Below are 18,000 nucleotides of genomic sequence, written 5' to 3' on the forward strand. Positions count from 1 at the left end.
ATGTTAGATGTATATCTAACCTGGACATTTTTATAATGTTAAGCTTTCCAGTTCACAACATGAGATATTTCCATTTATTTGTGTCTTCTTTAATTTTGTTCAACAATACAGTATGTCCCCTATACACTAAAGAATTCCATTTTGAGAGCACATTCATAAGTCTAATTTTGTTCATAAGTCCAATTAAGTTAGCCTAGGTACCCAACTATCACAATCAGCTATATAGTACCGTACTGTTACAGGTTTATAATAATCTTCATACAATACATAAAAAACACAAAAATAAAGAAAACATTTTAAATCTTATAGTACCTTGAAAAGTACAGTGGTATATTACAACAGCTGGCTTGCAGGGGATGGCATCAGATGAACTGACAAGTAACAACAGTTATTGACTAGAGGAGGAGCAAGTGGAGGTGGGAAATGGTAGAGCTGAAGGATCATCAGCAATAGGAGACAGAGGGCAAACTGCAGTTTCACTCATGCCCAACACTGGAACCCCCACGTTCACATCTTTGAAAGTTTGCAACTTGAAGCTTTGTATGTAGGGGGTTTTCTGTAGTTTATAGTTTTTAATGTATAAGTCTTTTGTCTTCTTGGTTAAGTTTTTTCCTAAGTATTTTGTTGTTTTGATGCTGAGCTAAAACTGTCTCTGCCAATGTCATATATAAAACCCAATCATATTCATTACTGCCTTCTATTTATTGCTATTGATTTTTATTTATTTTCTGTTTTTCACCCTTTTACACTCTTCTCTGATTTTAATTGAGTATTTTGGATAATTACATTTTCTCTTCTGTCTTAGCATGTCCATTCTTTATCTTTTTTTCAAATTTTTTTTTATTTTTAAACTTTACAATATTGTATTGGTTTTGCCAAATATCGAAATGAATCTGCCACAGGTATACATGTGTTCCCCATTCTTAACCCTCCTCCCTCCTCCCTCCCCATACCATCCCTCTGGGTCGTCCCAGTGCACCAGCCCCAAGCATCCAGTATCGTGCATTGAACCTGGACTGGCGACTCGTTTCATACATGATATTATACATGTTTCAATGCCATTCTCCCAAATCTTCCCACCCTCTCCCTCTCCCACAGAGTCCATAAGACTGATCTATACATCAGTGTCTCTTTTGCTGTCTCATGTACAGGGTTATTGTTACCATCTTTCTAAATTCCATATACATGCATTAGTATACTGTGTTGGTGTTTTTCTTTCTGGCTTACTTCACTCTGTATAATAGGCTCCAGTTTCATCCACCTCATTAGAACTGATTCAAATGTATTTTTTTTAATGGCTGAGTAAATACTCCATTGTGTATATGTACCATAGCTTTCTTATCCATTCATCTGCTGATGGACATCTAGATTGCTTCCATGTTCTGGCTATTATAAACAGTGCTGCGATGAACATTGGGGTACATGTGTCTCTTTCCCTTCTGGTTTCCTCAGTGTGTATGCCCAGCAGTGGGGTTGCTGGATCATAAGGCAGTTCTATTTCTAGTTTTTTAAGGAATCTCCACACTGTTCTCCATAGTGGCTGTACTAGTTTGTATTCCCACCAACAGTGTAAGAGGGTTCCCTTTTCTCCACACCCTCTCCAGCATTTATTGCTTGTAGATTTGTGGATCGCAGCCATTCTGACTGGCGTGAAATGGTACCTCATAGTGGTTTTGATTTGCATTTCTCTGATAATGAGTGATGTTGAGCATCTTTTCATGTGTTTGTTAGCCATCTGTATGTCTTCTTTGGAGAAATGTCTATTTAGTTCTTTGGCCCATTTTTTGATTGGGTCATTTATTTTTCTGGAGTTGAGCTGTAGGAGTTGCTTGTATATTTTTGAGATTAGTTGTTTGTCAGTTGCTTCATTTGCTATTATTTTCTCCCATTCTGAAGGCTGTCTTTTCACCTTGCTAATACTTTCCTTTGTTGTGCAGAAGCTTTTAAATTTAATTAGGTCCCATTTGTTTATTTTTGCTTTTATTTCCAATATTCTGGGAGGTGGGTCATAGAGGATCCTGCTGTGATGTATGTCGGAGAGTGTTTTGCCTATGTTCTCCTCTAGGAGTTTTATAGTTTCTGGTCTTACGTTTAGATCTTTAATCCATTTTGAGTTTATTTTTCATTCTTTATCTTTTTTTAAAACATAAGTGATTGCCCTACAGTTCATAGTATACATTTCCAACTGATTCAAACATACATTCAAATATCATTTAATTGCTTGGTTGGTACTTCAAGTACCTTGTAACAGCATTTTCCTAATTCTTTCCTTCTATCCTTTCCAACATTGCATCATTCATATCACTTATCTGTAAGCTATAATAAATAAATCATTACTATTTTTATTTTGAACAAACTCTTAGACCAATTAAGAATTAGAAAATAAGAGATTTAATAACCCTAATTTGCTTTTTCTCTAATCTCCTTTCTTTCCTTAGATCTGTGTTTCTGACCTATATATTTTCCTACTTTCTGAAGAACTTTAACTTTTCTCGTAAGGCGGGTCTACTAGCAACAAATTCCCTCAAATTTTGTTTGAAAAATTTTAGTATTCCTTAACTGCTACATGGAACCAAGAACGGCACATGGATAATTTTGTCGTTGAAGCTATCTATGTGAAGAGGCTAATGTGATGGCAGGTATATTGTAAGAGACAAGAAATGTCAGGTGCTGTTGTTTTTCTGATTGTTCCTTAGGCTCAGTTCCAATCATTCGATGAGAAGGTGATTGAAAAACACAAACTCAAGCATCTGTGGCGCTCTCTGACAAGCAATGAAACTATAAACTTTAGAGCACCCTTGGCCTCAAAGAATGAGGTTCTCTAGCAAAACCAAAAACCACGCTTCTGGCCTGGCCTTTTCCGAGACCCAAGCAAGTCCTCCCGGGAGTCCCACGCTAGACATCTAGTGAGCAGCAGTCAGGCTGAGGAGTAGAGGGAAGGAGCAGAGCCTGTAGGGGCCAGTTTAGGGGTATGTCAGGGAGCAAGAGGCGGATCCTAAGGGAGGACGGGTCTGGAGGCTGACCCTGCGGGCCAGGTGGGGCAGGGGAGGGGCGCAGTGGAACAGGGGGCCAGGAAGGGGGGGCGGCAACGGTGCGGGGCAGGGAAGGCTGGCGGTGTTGAGAACAAAGAGGAAGAGACCCTCTGGTTCTCTGGTGTTTTGGACTGCGAAAGAGGGGCCAGACTTCGCAGCCAAGCTGGAGGTATTGGGCTCCCTGGCGGAGCCCGGACCGCAGCATTCTGCACCGCGCCCCGTCCCGGGTGCTCCTGATAGGGGCAGCCGCCTTTCTTTTCGTTGTTCATCTCAAAAGGCGGCGTGGAAAGAACTACCCGCCAGGGCCCCCAGGACTGCCCTTCTTAGGCAACTTCTTCCATCTGGACTTGAAGCAGTTACACCTGTCGCTTCAGCAGGTAGGAGCGGGCAGAGGTGCCCGGACACGTCCTGACCCTGGCCTGCAGGACAGGGGCCATTCCAGGTACCCAGGGCGGGAGGATGGGAATGCTGAGGCTAAAGCAGGCATCGGCTTTGAGCTTCTCACTTCTCCCCAGCAGCTGGCATGATTACACCTATGTTTTCTAGGAATGAAATATTAACTGTTTACTATTTAAGTGTGTGTCTTGTTACATATTATTGGGACATGCTATTTGTAATATGATCACCTGATCCCTGGTGAGGGGTCAGGGGAATGCTGTTCTTTCCCTCTGAGAGGCAGTTTCCCATGTGTAAAATGGTAATGTGTTAGTAGTTCAGTCGTTCCGACTGTTTGCAACCCCCTGGACTGGGGCCTGTCAGGCTCCTCTGTCCATGTAATTCTCCAGGCAAGAATACTGGAATGGATAGATCTCCAAGGGATATTCCCTATCCAGGGATTGAACCCAGGTCTCCTGCACTGCCTGTGGATTCTTTACCGGTGGATTCTTTACCAGCTGAGCCACCTACCTAAATCCTCACCACTTTTCAACTGAATTGCACCCATCCCTACAAGGACTGAGCCCTTCATTTTTCACCTCCCTGACCTGCAATCTCCTCTCACTAATCATTTAAAATTATCATTTGCCTGCTTAGATGTTAGTAGTGTTTTCACTTGCTTCTCACACTTTTTCCTTAAGAGCCACCTAAAAATCTTGTTGTAGGCTTTTTCCTCTGCTTTATAATCATCTCCCATCAGGGCTCCCTAACTGTGACCACTTTGCTTCCTTTCCCCACATTTTCTTAACTTTCTCTGCCATAGCCATATGGTTTATTGTAAGAACATTTATGTGAAGAAGAAAACATTTTTGGACTAAGGTAGAAAAGTAATAAGTATGATGGATAAATGTATTTGTGAGGATATACAGTCATATAAAAAAGGTTGAGATTTATTTCTGTCTCACAAATAAGTTGAGAAGTAGGCAGGGAAGACCAGGATAGGAAGGCTACTTTGTTCCACAAGGTCATCCAAAACTTCAGTGCTCTGTCTTGTTGTTCTGCTCCTGCAGCACTGTCACATATGGGTTCTGGACCAGAAAGAGGAGTGGGAAGTGGAGAGGAGTACCTTTCCTTTAAGGACACGACCTAGAAGATGTACGCATCACCGCTACTCATGTTCCACTGGCGCCCCAGAAATGTGGTTTTTGATGGGAAGTGGGAAGTCATGTGGCCAGTTAACACTTATGTAGTCCTTCACTTAGAAGAAGAGAGAGAATATCTCCATGCTTTCATTTAAAGGTAAGACCTACAGAGTGAGTTAGAAAGAGCCCAACTTTATGCTCATCAGCTATGCACTAAATCTCTGTGTCTCCTTTTCTGAAAACCACGACTACATTGTAGGATTGTTATAAGAACCAAATCAATCAGTTTACTGATGCACACAACTGATGCTTATATCTTTCTCTAATACCCTCCCCCTTTCTTGAAAACTTTATAGTAACAAACTCAAGGAAAGCCGTTTGTTGGTTATATACCAGGCATCACTTGTCTAGCCTGACTGCTTCGTGGGCTCCATCAGTCTACTCTCTGGCAACTTCCTTCCATTCCTTTGTCCAGGTCTAATCAGAGTCCTTTTGCTAAAATACACTCCCAAGTATATCAATAACAATAAATAATTTTATTATTAGTTTTAGTATTATAGTTACTTATCACCACAGTTTTAAAGATGAGAACTAGTAATAGCCCTCATATTATGCATTTGAAAACTGAAACACAAGTAAGTTAAATAACTTGACCAAAAATCACACATAAAATAACAAGTAGAATCTGCCTGAGAGAAAAGAATTTGTATGACTTCAAAATCCAAGTTCTTAAGCACTCACTGTTGTTACCTCTTGTATTCAATTTTCCAATTGCAAACAAAACAAGATCTGAAATATTTCACTCGACATTAAGATATCCTTGGTCCAGCTCACATTACCTGCCAGACTTCAGCCTTGTCCCTCATCTCTCTACACAAATGACTGGTAATTTTTCCAAGAACCTATCCTAGCCCCTGGAGTTCCTTATGTGCTTCTTATATAACCCCTATCAAATAATTTATTGCACAGAATGGCAATAATGAGAACTGACTACCTATTGATATGTTCCATTACACTGCAAGTAATTTAAACATTAAATTAATTAAATTAATTTCATTAATTTAACCTGTACCCCCAGGGCTTGGCCTTGACCAACCACAAGGTTAGTTCTTATTAATGAATCTTCACTGCAGTCAGACAGGAGAGCTCACTTGTTCCCAAAGGCCCACATTTTCCTATCAGTGCATTTGTGTATGCCATTCACAGAGCATAAATATCTTTGTCTTTACAATAGGTGTCCTTTCACTGGCTCAAATACCACCTTCTCTTAGAAGCTTTCTCCCATATCTGGAGTGGAAATTGATTTCTTCTTTCGATATCTCCATTTCCCTTTCTATCAGCACTGGAACATATATCATCTTCCACTGTGCATTAATTTTTTTCTGTAGTGTTCTTTTACCAAGAGACTCTGATGCTTTAGGAAAACACCATAGCACATTGATCTGTGTATTGTCTCCACATGTAACATAGCAATGTCGGATGGTGCCTGGCAACTCGGAAGCATTTCGTAAACACCTGTTGGATTGAATTTGAATTTGATTTCCACAGACTGTTCTCAGAAACCTGGCATAAACCCAAGAAAAACTGCCTTTGAAACCTGGAGTCTTAGTGGGTGTTCATGTACTCCCGGGGATTGGTGAACCCCTGAAACTGTATTCATGTGTACAGGACTTTCCTGGAGAGGAGATCCCTGACATACACTAGTTTCTCAAAGGATTCTGTGATTCAAAAAAATATGAACTACTGTTATGAGACTTTATTTTGTATGTCCTTAGGTTTCTTTATTGTGCTTCATTGGTTAGAAACACTTGTTAATTATAACAGCAATGCAAGCACATTGGGACATTTAAAAACACAATTTAGCAAGTGAGAGAATCTTACCCTCCCTTGTGCCCAAACCTCCACCAATCCCCACCCCCTCCCCCCCCCACACACACACAGACACTGCTCAGTGAGTGTTCAGAGGAACAGACCCTCTCACTACTGCTAGTGGGAGTAAGAATTGGTATACTCCCATACTCCTATCAATTCATGTTGATATTTGACAGAAAACAACAAAATTCTGTAATTATCCTTCAATTAAAAATAAAAACAAAACAAGAATTGGTATACTTTTCTTTTTTTCCTTTTTCTCTTTTTGTACCTTTGGTCAGTTGGTTTTGGGTTTAACCAAACCAAAATGATAGAATCTCGCTCAACTTATCTCATCTCACTAACTCACCATTTCTAATTTTTTTATTCTAAACATTTATTTTGCTCTATTTTATTATTTAAGTGCTTAATCCTACATTTGATATTTTTATCCTTCATAGGATAAACTTCTTGTAACCTATTACTTTTATTTGCCTTTTTTTTAGCTCCTATGTTAATCCTTGTTTTTCTATAGTCATTTCTGATTTTAAGTCTGTGTTAGCCTCTTGAACCACCTTATTTTTAACCTCTCTTATTCTTTTAAATTATTTCTTTTTTGATGACTTGCCTGTTGTACATGGAATAATATTCTCTACCTGACAAAGTATTCTCAGATGACTGTGGCTCACACATTTATATCCATGTAAAGCAATTGGCCCAGTGACTGGCATGACGTGCTTAAGAATTGGTAGACATTACCATCATCAATACCAGGGCTTCAGGACTCATCTGACCTATCCATGTTTACACAGTACCATTACAGTGTTTGATCCAGTCCCTTTGGACTGAAAATATACACAGGCAGAGAATTGGCAGAGATGAAACTCTGAAGAAATTCATTTCAGAAGGTGCTTCAAGCTGAAATCCCAGGTTGTATACCTTGTCAGTGAGGAGCCCTTTAGTTTAACCTGAGATTTTCAGTAGTTCCAAAAAAAATCCTTATTATATATTCTAAATTAATTGAGAAATCTTTTTTAAATAAAACCCTAGAAGTTCTTCCAGGTGTTCAACAAAATGAAGTAAAAAATCTGATTCCCATCCTACCCTTTCTTAGAGAAAGACATATACTTTAGAGGCAGACCAGACTAAGATAGAACCTTGGTTCTGCTCTTTCTAACAAGACAGACTTACTATGCTAGTGATGAATAAACTGGACAATGGAAGGCTTGAATTCAGGCTTGGTCTTTAATATGGGTGTGGGGTGGTGGAATGAGACTAAATCCATGATGTTTTCTCTCATGGGGTGACACAGTCCATGGAGTTCTAGGTGACTTGGAGGAGCATCAGTGCATGGCAATTGAAGAGGTTGGGCAAACCTGGAGGAAATGAGGGCTTTATTATATCTTTCTGCCTTATTCTCAGGCTGCAGTGGTTCATGCTCACTCAATTCAAGTAGGTTGAACATATGAGTGAATGTTTATAATGAATGCACATGTCCTATAATGGAGTCTAGTTGAGAGGAGGGTAAATGGAGACAGGTAGAAACATCCCCATCCTACCAAGGTGTACACACAACACTCCACACACAGACTCCTCTCTATGTATGTTCCACCAGCAACATACACCCTTCATTCCTGGACACACATACATGTGCATACTTACCTGTGATTATTCCACTGTTTTTCAGTTTTTGAAGAAATATGGGAACATGATTAGCCTGGAAATGGGTGGATTTTCTACAGTTTTTTTACGTGGATTGCCCAAAATCAAAGAAGCCCTTGTCTACCAGGACCAAAACTTGTGAACCACCCCATACAGCGTATCCAAGAGAATATCTTTAAGAAACATGGTAAGTTTCTTGACTAGTGAAAGAGGTGAATGTTTGATATTCTTGTAGTCTCTGAAATGTACTTTTGTGACTGTAATTCTCCAGTACTTCAGGGACCAGCCCCCTCATAAGTTCCTGCCCCTCAAGGAAGCTGAGTCCCTCATTTCCCTGTTGAAGGCACCCCCTCAGGGCACCTGGCAGGGTCAGTGTTAATGTCAGGGATTTGGGAGAAGCAGCTTCACCTGCATGAACTCACTCAGGACGCTTTGATAAATAAGTATCCTCATCACTCAGTGATGTAATGTGTTGTTGAAGCAGAGGAAAGGCAATGCATTCCCAGGCTCTGTTTCTACTTTCCCATTCAGATCTCTTCCCCAGAAAAATGGAGGTGGATCAGCTTCCTCCTGCTGATTGTGTGATCCCTTCTTGCCTTTAATTTCTTATGTCCTGTTATTAAGGCTGTGCTTACCAGGTACTTTGAGTCTACAGTCTATAAGAGTTTGGCATGAATACTTAAAATGATCGTAAAATAAACTTGCACATTTAAAAGTCTAAATGAAAAGCTGAAATATATTCTTCTACCAAAGTACCATTTTTTTCAAGTTTTTCTCAATTCCTCTTTGCAATATTTCATCCATTAACTCTACATCATTTCGCTCTGTTATTTGTCATGTGAAGCCTGGTGCTAGGCACCAGTGGCAAAACAATGAGGAGAGTGACAAAACCCTTGTGTTTCTGTAACTTACACTCCATTCAGGAAAACAGTATCAATTTCTGTACTAATTTAAAGCCATAGTGTTCTGAAGATAAGAGCAGGATGCACTTCTTAGGAGTATCTAACATCCTGAGACTCAGGAAAAGCTAACATAAGTAACAATTATTTTAATAAAGTTAAGAAACTATCAGGCAGAGGGAATATAATGGGAAACATCTCTGGGGTGGGAAGATGAACACAGAACTGAGGAGGAATTGAAGGTGGCCAGTGTCGGAGAAGGCAATGGCACTCCACTCCAGTACTCTTGCCTGGAAAATCCCATGGACAGAGGAGCCTGGTAGGCTGCAGTAAGTGGGGTCCCTTGACTGAGCGACTTCACTTTCACTTTTCACTTTCATGCATTGGAGAAGGACATGGCAACCCACTCCAGTGCTCTTGCCTGGAGAATCCCAGGGACGGTAGAGCCTGGTGGGCTGCCATCTATGGGGTCGCACAGAGTCGGACACGACTGAAGCGACTTAGCAGCAGCAGTGTAAAAAGAACAGAGATTAAATGGAGATAAAGCTGCTGAATTCAAGCAGGAAGAGTTCATGCAAGTTCTCATTAAGGATGTAGCTTTTTAACCTAATAACAATGGAAGCTCCTGAATGGTTTCAGTAGAGAAAGGAGTCTTCATCCTTACATGGTACATTTTAAAGACTTCTCTAAACTACAATGTGAAGAATGGAATAAAGGGAGCAAGAGACTATTGCAGCATTTTAGGTGAGAGGAGGTGCTGGCTTGGACTAGGGAGGTGGCGAGAAATGACAGCAGATTAGACCAGGAGAGTGGCCACGACGATACATGGATTTAAGTTACTCAGGAGGCAAATCCAGTAAGACAGGATGACCTAGAGCGAGAGAGAATGAGGCGTTGAGGTAGACACCCAAATTTGTAGATAAAGGAAAGGGGTAAGCTGTGGAGGAGGTGTTGGCTGGCCTGGGTGCAGAGTTGTATAGAGTAAAGTGTGAATTCAGTCATAGATTCCCGAGTGTGAAATGCCTATAAATCAGCAGAGTCAAGCAGGCACTTACATATATGTCCAGAGCTGAGAGATCGAAATAGATGTTCATTATAAGTGTATTTCACTTAAAATTTTAGGAGTTAATGAGATTTTCCCCAAAATGGAGCATAGATAAGGAAAGAAGAGACTTCAGACCTCATCTTGAAGAGCTCCATCATTTCAAAATTCTATAGAAGATGAGTTAATGAAAGATACAGGAATATCTTTGTGATCAGAGAATTGGGAGGGAAATCTGTAGAGTGTGTGACCTGGACACCATTGGAAGAGTGTTCCAAGAAAGAAGTGTCTCCTGCGGCTGACATTTCAAACTGAGATTGAGAGGATCCTGGACTGGATGGCAGGGAAGGTCATGTCCTTGTGGTGGTGGAGGGCAAAGGCAGAAATGAGAAGGAGTTGAAGGGTGCTCTGAAGTGAAGAAATGAAAGGGTGATGACCTCACATGTATTACAAAATAAATGATCATTTATTGAACACACAAAGATGGATTTTTTTTTCCTTTGCCTGTGTTGTTCCTTCTGCACAGACTGTTTATACTTCCTTGATTTGTCGAGTGATTCATTTCTCTTTTTAAGATCAGGTTAGATGAAAGCCTTTCTCCTTATGAATATGGGTTTTCACTAATCCATAAATTAATTCTTAATATGTAGCATAATATCTACTTCAGTGTACTTTTTATGCAACAAGTCATCCAAGCATGGCCTTTTGAGTCAAGCAGACTTGATTTTGAAAGCCTGTCCAGCTGCTTACTCACTCTGTGACTTTGCAGAGTTTATTTTTATCCCCGTGCCTTATTTTTCTTATCAATAAAACTTTCAGGATGTGGCAGGTATGATAAGACGTACCTCACAGAGGTTCTGTGAGTACTTAATTACATAATACATTACAAATGCCAAAGTGTCCAGCCCTACAAGCAATCAGTAAATGTGAGTTGCTTATATCCTTTGCTTTGGGATTTTTTCTTTCTCTGAATAGTTTCAAACACCCTAAACCCTTCTCCTTCCTTCCATCTGGTACATTGTTCCTCGTGGGTCTTGTTGACTTTCTTTTCATAACCTTGGTTTTCTTTTTCCCAGGCTTGATCATGTCTAATGGCCACATATGGAAGGAGCAAAGAAGGTCCGCCCTGACAACTCTGAGGAACTTTGGTTTAGGAAGGAAGATCTTAGAGGAATGCATTCAGGAAGAGGCCGCCTACCTCATCCAGACAGTAGGAGAGGAGAACGGTGAGCGTGTCATAAGACAGGTGCAGGAACCGTGGCTCATAGGTTCACTAACAGATGATGAATGAGTGCCTACATGCGTGTCCTGCACCCAGCACTGTGAGGGCCCCAAGGGAATGACAGCAAACAGCAGCCATGACCTGCCCTTGTGGAGTTTGAGAATTCAAAATAAGAACATGGATTTAAAGCATATTGTAGGTTTTAAAATCCTGGTAATCAGACTGGCCCCCAGGCACTGATGTAGTACTTGCTGCATGTCACACCCTGTGCAGAGGGCTGCGGGTCCAGTCTCAGGGGTGGTCGTAATCAGTGTGTCATGTGTCACGTGGAATAGACTCTGGAAAATAGAAAGAATCTGAAGCCTCCACCTCTTCTTCTGCCTCCAGAACAGCCTTTCGACCCTCACTTCACAATCAACAATGCAGTTTCCAATATTGTTTGTTCCATCGCCTTTGGGGAGCTGTTTGACTACCAGGACAGTCCAGGAGCTGCTGAGGCTGATGGATGAGGCCATGTATCTGCAGACATCAGTGAGGTGCCGTGTAAGGCAGTTCTCACTTCCTATCTTGGATTAGGATATTGGGCTGGTGTTAGACACAGATGAGATGGACTCTTCTATTCCTTTTCAGCTAAAGAGTAATATTTTGAAAATGACTTCAACACAAGCTTATTTGAAAGCAATCTGTTGACTTTAGTGTTTTTGGTAATATTTTACATATTTACTGTAGACAAAGAACATCTCTAGCATTCATGTATAGTACAGCACTCTACATGACATATACACGTGCACCTGTGCTCTTTAAAAGCACAGTGCTGTCATCATTTTTGAGCCCCTGCTCTCCGTGCCCCTCTCTACCCCCATCTCCACCCTCCATCAGAGGTGCCTTTCTGTTCTGGCTCTCCCCGAGCACACTGCTTTCAGACTCATCTGGGTTAGATGCTCTTATTTTCACTCTGCATAGTTTTCTACTGTTTGAATATGTTACTGATTTTTTTTTCTTTATTATCTTCATTCATGTACATGCGGAGGATTTCCAGTTTGGGAGATGTTGTGAATAAAGCTGCCATGTTCTTGTTCAGTTGTTCATGTAGACACACATGCTCATTTCTCTTGCATGTACACCTGGTCATAAAAAACTTAAATGTTTCCAAGCGGTTGTACTACTTACCCATCCATACATGACATTATATTCTAAACTTGTAGGATATGGATTTAAGGGATTCAAACCTCACCCCTTCCTTGGTAGTTCCTGCCTTCCTCTTTTGTCCTGCTAAGGTTTTGAGTCTGTCAAAACCTCTGCTCAGCCGCTTGGTCTCTCAGCCCCTTTTCTGGATTTGGAAGACATTTCTAAGGGAAATCAGCCCCAAGGGTTGAGATAAATAAACCCTCAGGTATCTAAAGGAAGATTTATTCACTTTTAACAAGCAACACTGCTTGGAGATTTATGGACACATTTCACCAAAACTGAATAAGCAGTTAGCATGAATCCTGGTACATTAAATGCGCATAATGAATGTGAGCTTTTAAGATGACTACCGTCAATGTTGTTTTTGAATAATGTTCCTTATTCCCACTTCTGTAATGGTAATTCTCCCATCCAGTAATTCCATTTTCTTCCTTCCTATTAAGACAGAACCTAGGAAGTCTGGGACCTCAGGGGTACCTCACTGACTATTGTCAGGGAAAAGAAATTCCTGGGAAGGTTGGATGGTACAGTGGGACAGAGGTAATATGTATTTTTAGAGACCCAAAATAGATCAGGCACTATTGGACAATTGTACACTCTACCTCAGTTAATATTATAATAATCTTTTAAAGATAAAATGAAGCACCCTAAAGTGTGCAAGCAGATATGGGAATGTGTAAGCAAATCCACATAGTTGTCCATTCACTCTGTGTTAAGGATATTTAATATGGATCTCATGTGATTCTGCCAAGAAAATAACCCTTGTGCCCTATGGGCAGCAAGTTAAGCTATGTAGTGACAAATTACATCATCATCATCATTATTAATAATATTATTGTTGCCAAAGTCTCAACCCCATAGACTGTAGCCTGCCAGGCTGCTTTGTCCATGGGATTCTCCAGGCAAGAATACCACCATGGGTAGCCATTCTCTTCACTAGAGGATGTTCCTAACCTAGGGATCAAACCCATGTCTCCTGCACTGCAGGCAGATTCTTTACCAACTGAGAATCCAGGGAAGCCCCATAACTAGAAAGGAGCAGAGCTAATACACACAAAGATACATACACATACACACACACACACACACATACACACACACACATGACAATCACCAAGAAAAAGAAATAAAGCAAAATAAGGGAAAGAGGTACCAGATGAGCTGCTAATTATAGGAACGTCAGGTAAGACAGGTTCAAGTAAGTGACATTTGAGCAGTACCTGACTGAGCATATAACACTTTCAGTTTAATGAAGTTAGTGACTGGAGTTATATGGATTTCAGAGGAAGAGCATTCTATGTGCAAGGAATAGCAAATGCAGAGTCCTAAAGAAGAAAATCCTTTATGTTTTTGCAGAGACCAATGGGGCTGGACTGGAACGAGTAAAGAGAACAAGATGGCAGAGAGTGATAGCCGAGGAGGCAACAGGAGGGTGAGGCACCAGATTATGTAGAGCTCCACGCCAGGAGAAGGATGTAGAATTTGTCTAAATGCCTTGGAAAGTCATTGGAGGATTGAGAGCCAAAAAGTGAAATGATCCCATTAAACTGTTAAATGATCCCTTGGGCAGCTCAGTGGAAAATAGACTGGGAAGGAGGTTAGGAGAGAATCAGGAAAAATGTTGGAGGCTTTACAGCATCCAGGTAAGAAATGTTAGTGTTTTGTATGAGGATGACAAAGCAGATGGAATGGTGAGAAGTGGTCCAAGACTGGTTATATTTTGAATGGAGTGCCAAAATGATTTGCCAGAGAGGAAAAGAGGGTTGAGATAGGGATGATGAGTCCAGGGTGACTCTCATGATTCAGTTCAGTTCAGTTCAGTCACTCAGTCATGTCCGACCCTTTGTGACCCCATGGACTGCAATCCACCAGGCCTCCCTGTCTATCACCAACACACGGAGTTTACCCAAACTCATGTCCATTGAGTCGGTGATGCCATCCAACCATCTCATCCTCTGTTGTCCTCTTATTCTCTCACCTTCAATCTTTCCCAGCATCAGGGTCTTTTCCAATGAGTCAGTTCTTCACATCAGGTGGCCAAAGTATTGGAGTTTCAGCTTCAACATCAGTCCTTCCAATGAATATTCAAGGTTGATTTCCTTTAGGATGGACTAGTTGGATCTCCTTGCAGTCCAAGGGACTCTCAAGAGTCTTCTCCAACACCACAGTTCAAAAGCAACAATTCTTCAGCGCTCAGCTTTCTTTATAGTCCAAATCTCACATCCATACATGACTACTGGAAAAACCATAGCCTTGACTAGACAGACCTCTGTTGACAAAGTAATATCTCTGCTTTTTAATATGCTGTCTAGGTTGGTCATAACTTTGCTGACAAGCAGTAAGCATCTTTTAATTTCATGGCTGCAGTCACCATCTGCAGTGATTTTGGAGCCACTCAAAAATAAAGTCTGCCACTGTTTCCACTGTTTCCCCATCTATTTACAATGAAGAGATGGGACTGGATGCCATGATCTTCGTTTTCTGAATGTTGAGCTTTAAGCCAACTTTTTCACTCTCCTCTTTCACTTTCATCATGAGGCTCTTTAGTTCTTCACTTTCTGCCATAAGGGTGGTGTCATCTGCATATCTGAGGTTATTGATATTTCTCCCAGCAATCTTGATTCCAGCTTGTGCTTCCTCCAGCCCAGCGTTTCTCATGATGTACTCTGCATATAAGTTAAATAAGCAGGGTGACAATATACAACCTTGACGTACTCCTTTTCCTATTTGGAACCAGTCTGCTGTTCCATGTCCAATTCTAACTGTTGCTTCCTGACCTGTGTATAGATTTCTCAAGAGGTGGGTCAGGAGGTCTGGTATTCCCATCTCTTTCAGGATTTTCCATAGTTTATTGTGATCCACATAGTCAAAGGCTTTGGCATAGTCAATAAAGAAGAAATAGATGATTTTCTGGAACTCTCTTGCTTTTTCCATGATCCAGCAGATGTTGGCAATTTGATCTCTGGTTCCTCTGTCTTTTCTAAAACTAGCTTGAACATCTGGAAGTTCACAGATTATGTATTGTTGAAGCCTGGCCTGGAGAATTCTGAGCATTACTTTACTAGTGTGTGAGATGAGTGCAATTGTGCAGTAGTTCGAGCATTTTTTGGCATTGCCTTTCTTAGGGATTGGAATGAAAACTGACCTTTTCCAGTCCTGTGGCCACTGCTGAGTTTTCCGAATGTGCTGGCATATTGAGTGCAGCACTTTCACAGCATCATCTTTCAGGATTTGAAATAGCTCCACTGGAATTCCATCACCTCCACTAACTTTGTTCATAATGATGCTTCCTCAGGCCCACTTGACTTCCCATTCCAGGATGTCTGGTTCTGGATGAGTGATCACACCATCGTGATTATCTGGGTTGTGAAGGTCTTTTTTGTATAGTTCTTCTGTGTATTCTTGCCCCCTCTTGTTAATATCTTCTGCTTCTGTTAGGTCCATACCATTTCTGGTTAAGTATGAATGAATAGAAGAGATGGAAAGAGAAGATGGTTTCTTTGTCTTCAAAAGTGGAAAACTGTCATCCCCAATGGCTCCCTGGTAAAGAACCCACTTGTCAATGCAGGAGATGTGGCTTTGATCCCTGGGTTGGGAAGATCCCCTGGAAAATAAAATGGCAACCCACTCCAGTATTCTTGCCTGGGAAATCCCATGGACAGAGGAGCCTGGCGGGCTGCAGACTATGGGGTTGCAAAGGAATCAGACACAACTTAGCGACTAAACAACAACAACAACTTGTCTCCATGACTGTTCTGTTTTCCCCATCAGCTCTACAATTTCTTTGCAAGGATAATGAATTTCCTTCCAGGACCCCACCAAACTCTTTATTAAATGGGAGAAACTGAACATGTTTATTGACAGTGTGATTGAAAACCACAGGAGAGACTGGAATCCTGCGGAACCAAGAGACTTCACTGATGCTGCAGGAAATAGAAAAGATAAGAAATCAGAGTTTTCTCCTGAGTTTTGTTCTTAAAAAGAAATAAGGAGATTCTGGCTTCTTACTGCCGCTGTACCAAATCACCAAAAATGCAGAATCTTAAAAAAGCACACATTTATTGTCTTATAATTCCAGAGGTCAAAAGGCTGAAGCCAGTTTCTCTGGACTGAAGTCAAGGTGAGGGCAGGGCTGCTACTTCTGGAGGCGCTTGGGCAGAATCCATTGATGCACTTTTCCAGCCTGTAGAGGCTGCCTGTATTCCTTGACTCAGAGCCCCTTCCTCCATCTTCAAAGCCATCAAAATAGCATCCTCTTTGCCCCCATCCTCACATCTTCCCTCTACGCCTTTCTTGTACCCCTCTTAGGAGACTCTTGTGATTGTATTGGGCCCACTAGGATAATTCAGGATCATCTTGCCATATCAAGATCTTTAAGTTAATTGTATTTACAAACTTCTGTCTGCATTTAACATTCATGGGTTCCAGAGATTAAGCCATGGACATCTTTGTGGGACATTATTCAGCCTACCACAGGGGAGGAAAAATATAGGCAATATTTCATAGAGTATAGGAATAACATAACTCAGAATTGTTGATACAAGTAAAAATAAAGATAGAGATTTAGTGGTATTTGACTTGAAGTCTTTGGAAAGCTGAAATACTGCCTTTTTGAGGTCTGTTCTCTATTCTTTCCCCATATCTGAAGGAGATACACACAAAAGGAGGAGTAAGTATTGTTTCATGGTTCGTTGGCTCAATGCTCAGTCTCCTACCCCTTCCCCCAGCTCCCCAGTGCAGAACACAAGTGAAGCTGAGTCAGATGCCAGAGTTTAAGCGTGAGGAAGTTTTGCTTTCCTCCCTCATCCCCATATCATGCACTTTTCCAACATTATAAGCCAGAAGCAGGAAAAAAAGTGAAATTGTATGTATATTCTTTAACACAGTAACCCCTCTGGTTAATACACATCACTGTGTGGTGGTATCGTCTTTGATGTAGAATATTTCTTCCTTCTCCTCGAGTTGGCAGAATTGTACATTTCTTTGCAGCTCCTTTTTTATTTCCCCTTATTGGCATACCATTAGTAGAAGCATTGATATCTCCTCAGAGGAGGATACTTCACTTGCTGTAAGGTGTGCAGGTGTGGAACCGCACACAGGGAGGAATGTTGACACACTGAAGCTTCTGGAGGAAGGTGGGAAAGATGCTGGAGTGCCATGAGGAATGGCTGACAGAATCAGACATGTTTAAATTAACCTAAAAAGTTGAGCACAATGAAGGACAGAAACGGATATGCACCTAACAGAAGCAGAATATATTAAGAAGAGGTGGCAAGAATACACAGAAGAACTATGCAAAAAAGATCTTAATGACCCAGATAACCATGATGATGTGATCACTCACCTAGAGCCATAAATCTTGGAGTGTGAAGTCAAGTAGTCCTTAAGAAACATAACTACGGACAAAGCTAGTGGAGGTGATGGAATTCCAGTTAAGCTGTTTCAAATCCTAAAAGATGATGCTGTTAAAGTGCTGCACTCAATATGCCAGCAAATAGGAAAAACTCAGCAGTGGCCCCAGAACTGGAAAAGGTCAGTTTTCATTTCAATCCTAAAGAAGGACAATGCCAAAGAATGTTCAAACTAC

At 41.0% G+C, this 18,000-nt stretch overlaps 1 pseudogene; it reads left to right on the forward strand.

The window, feature by feature from the left end:
* LOC133245127 (cytochrome P450 2J2-like) overlaps nucleotides 1–12,310 on the forward strand; it is a 38,237-nt pseudogene extending 25,927 nt beyond the window's left edge.
* Nucleotides 12,311–18,000: the final 5,690 nt, after the last annotated feature.

Source organism: Bos javanicus, chromosome 3, assembly GCF_032452875.1.
Source record: "Bos javanicus breed banteng chromosome 3, ARS-OSU_banteng_1.0, whole genome shotgun sequence".
Classification (NCBI taxonomy): domain Eukaryota; kingdom Metazoa; phylum Chordata; class Mammalia; order Artiodactyla; family Bovidae; genus Bos; species Bos javanicus.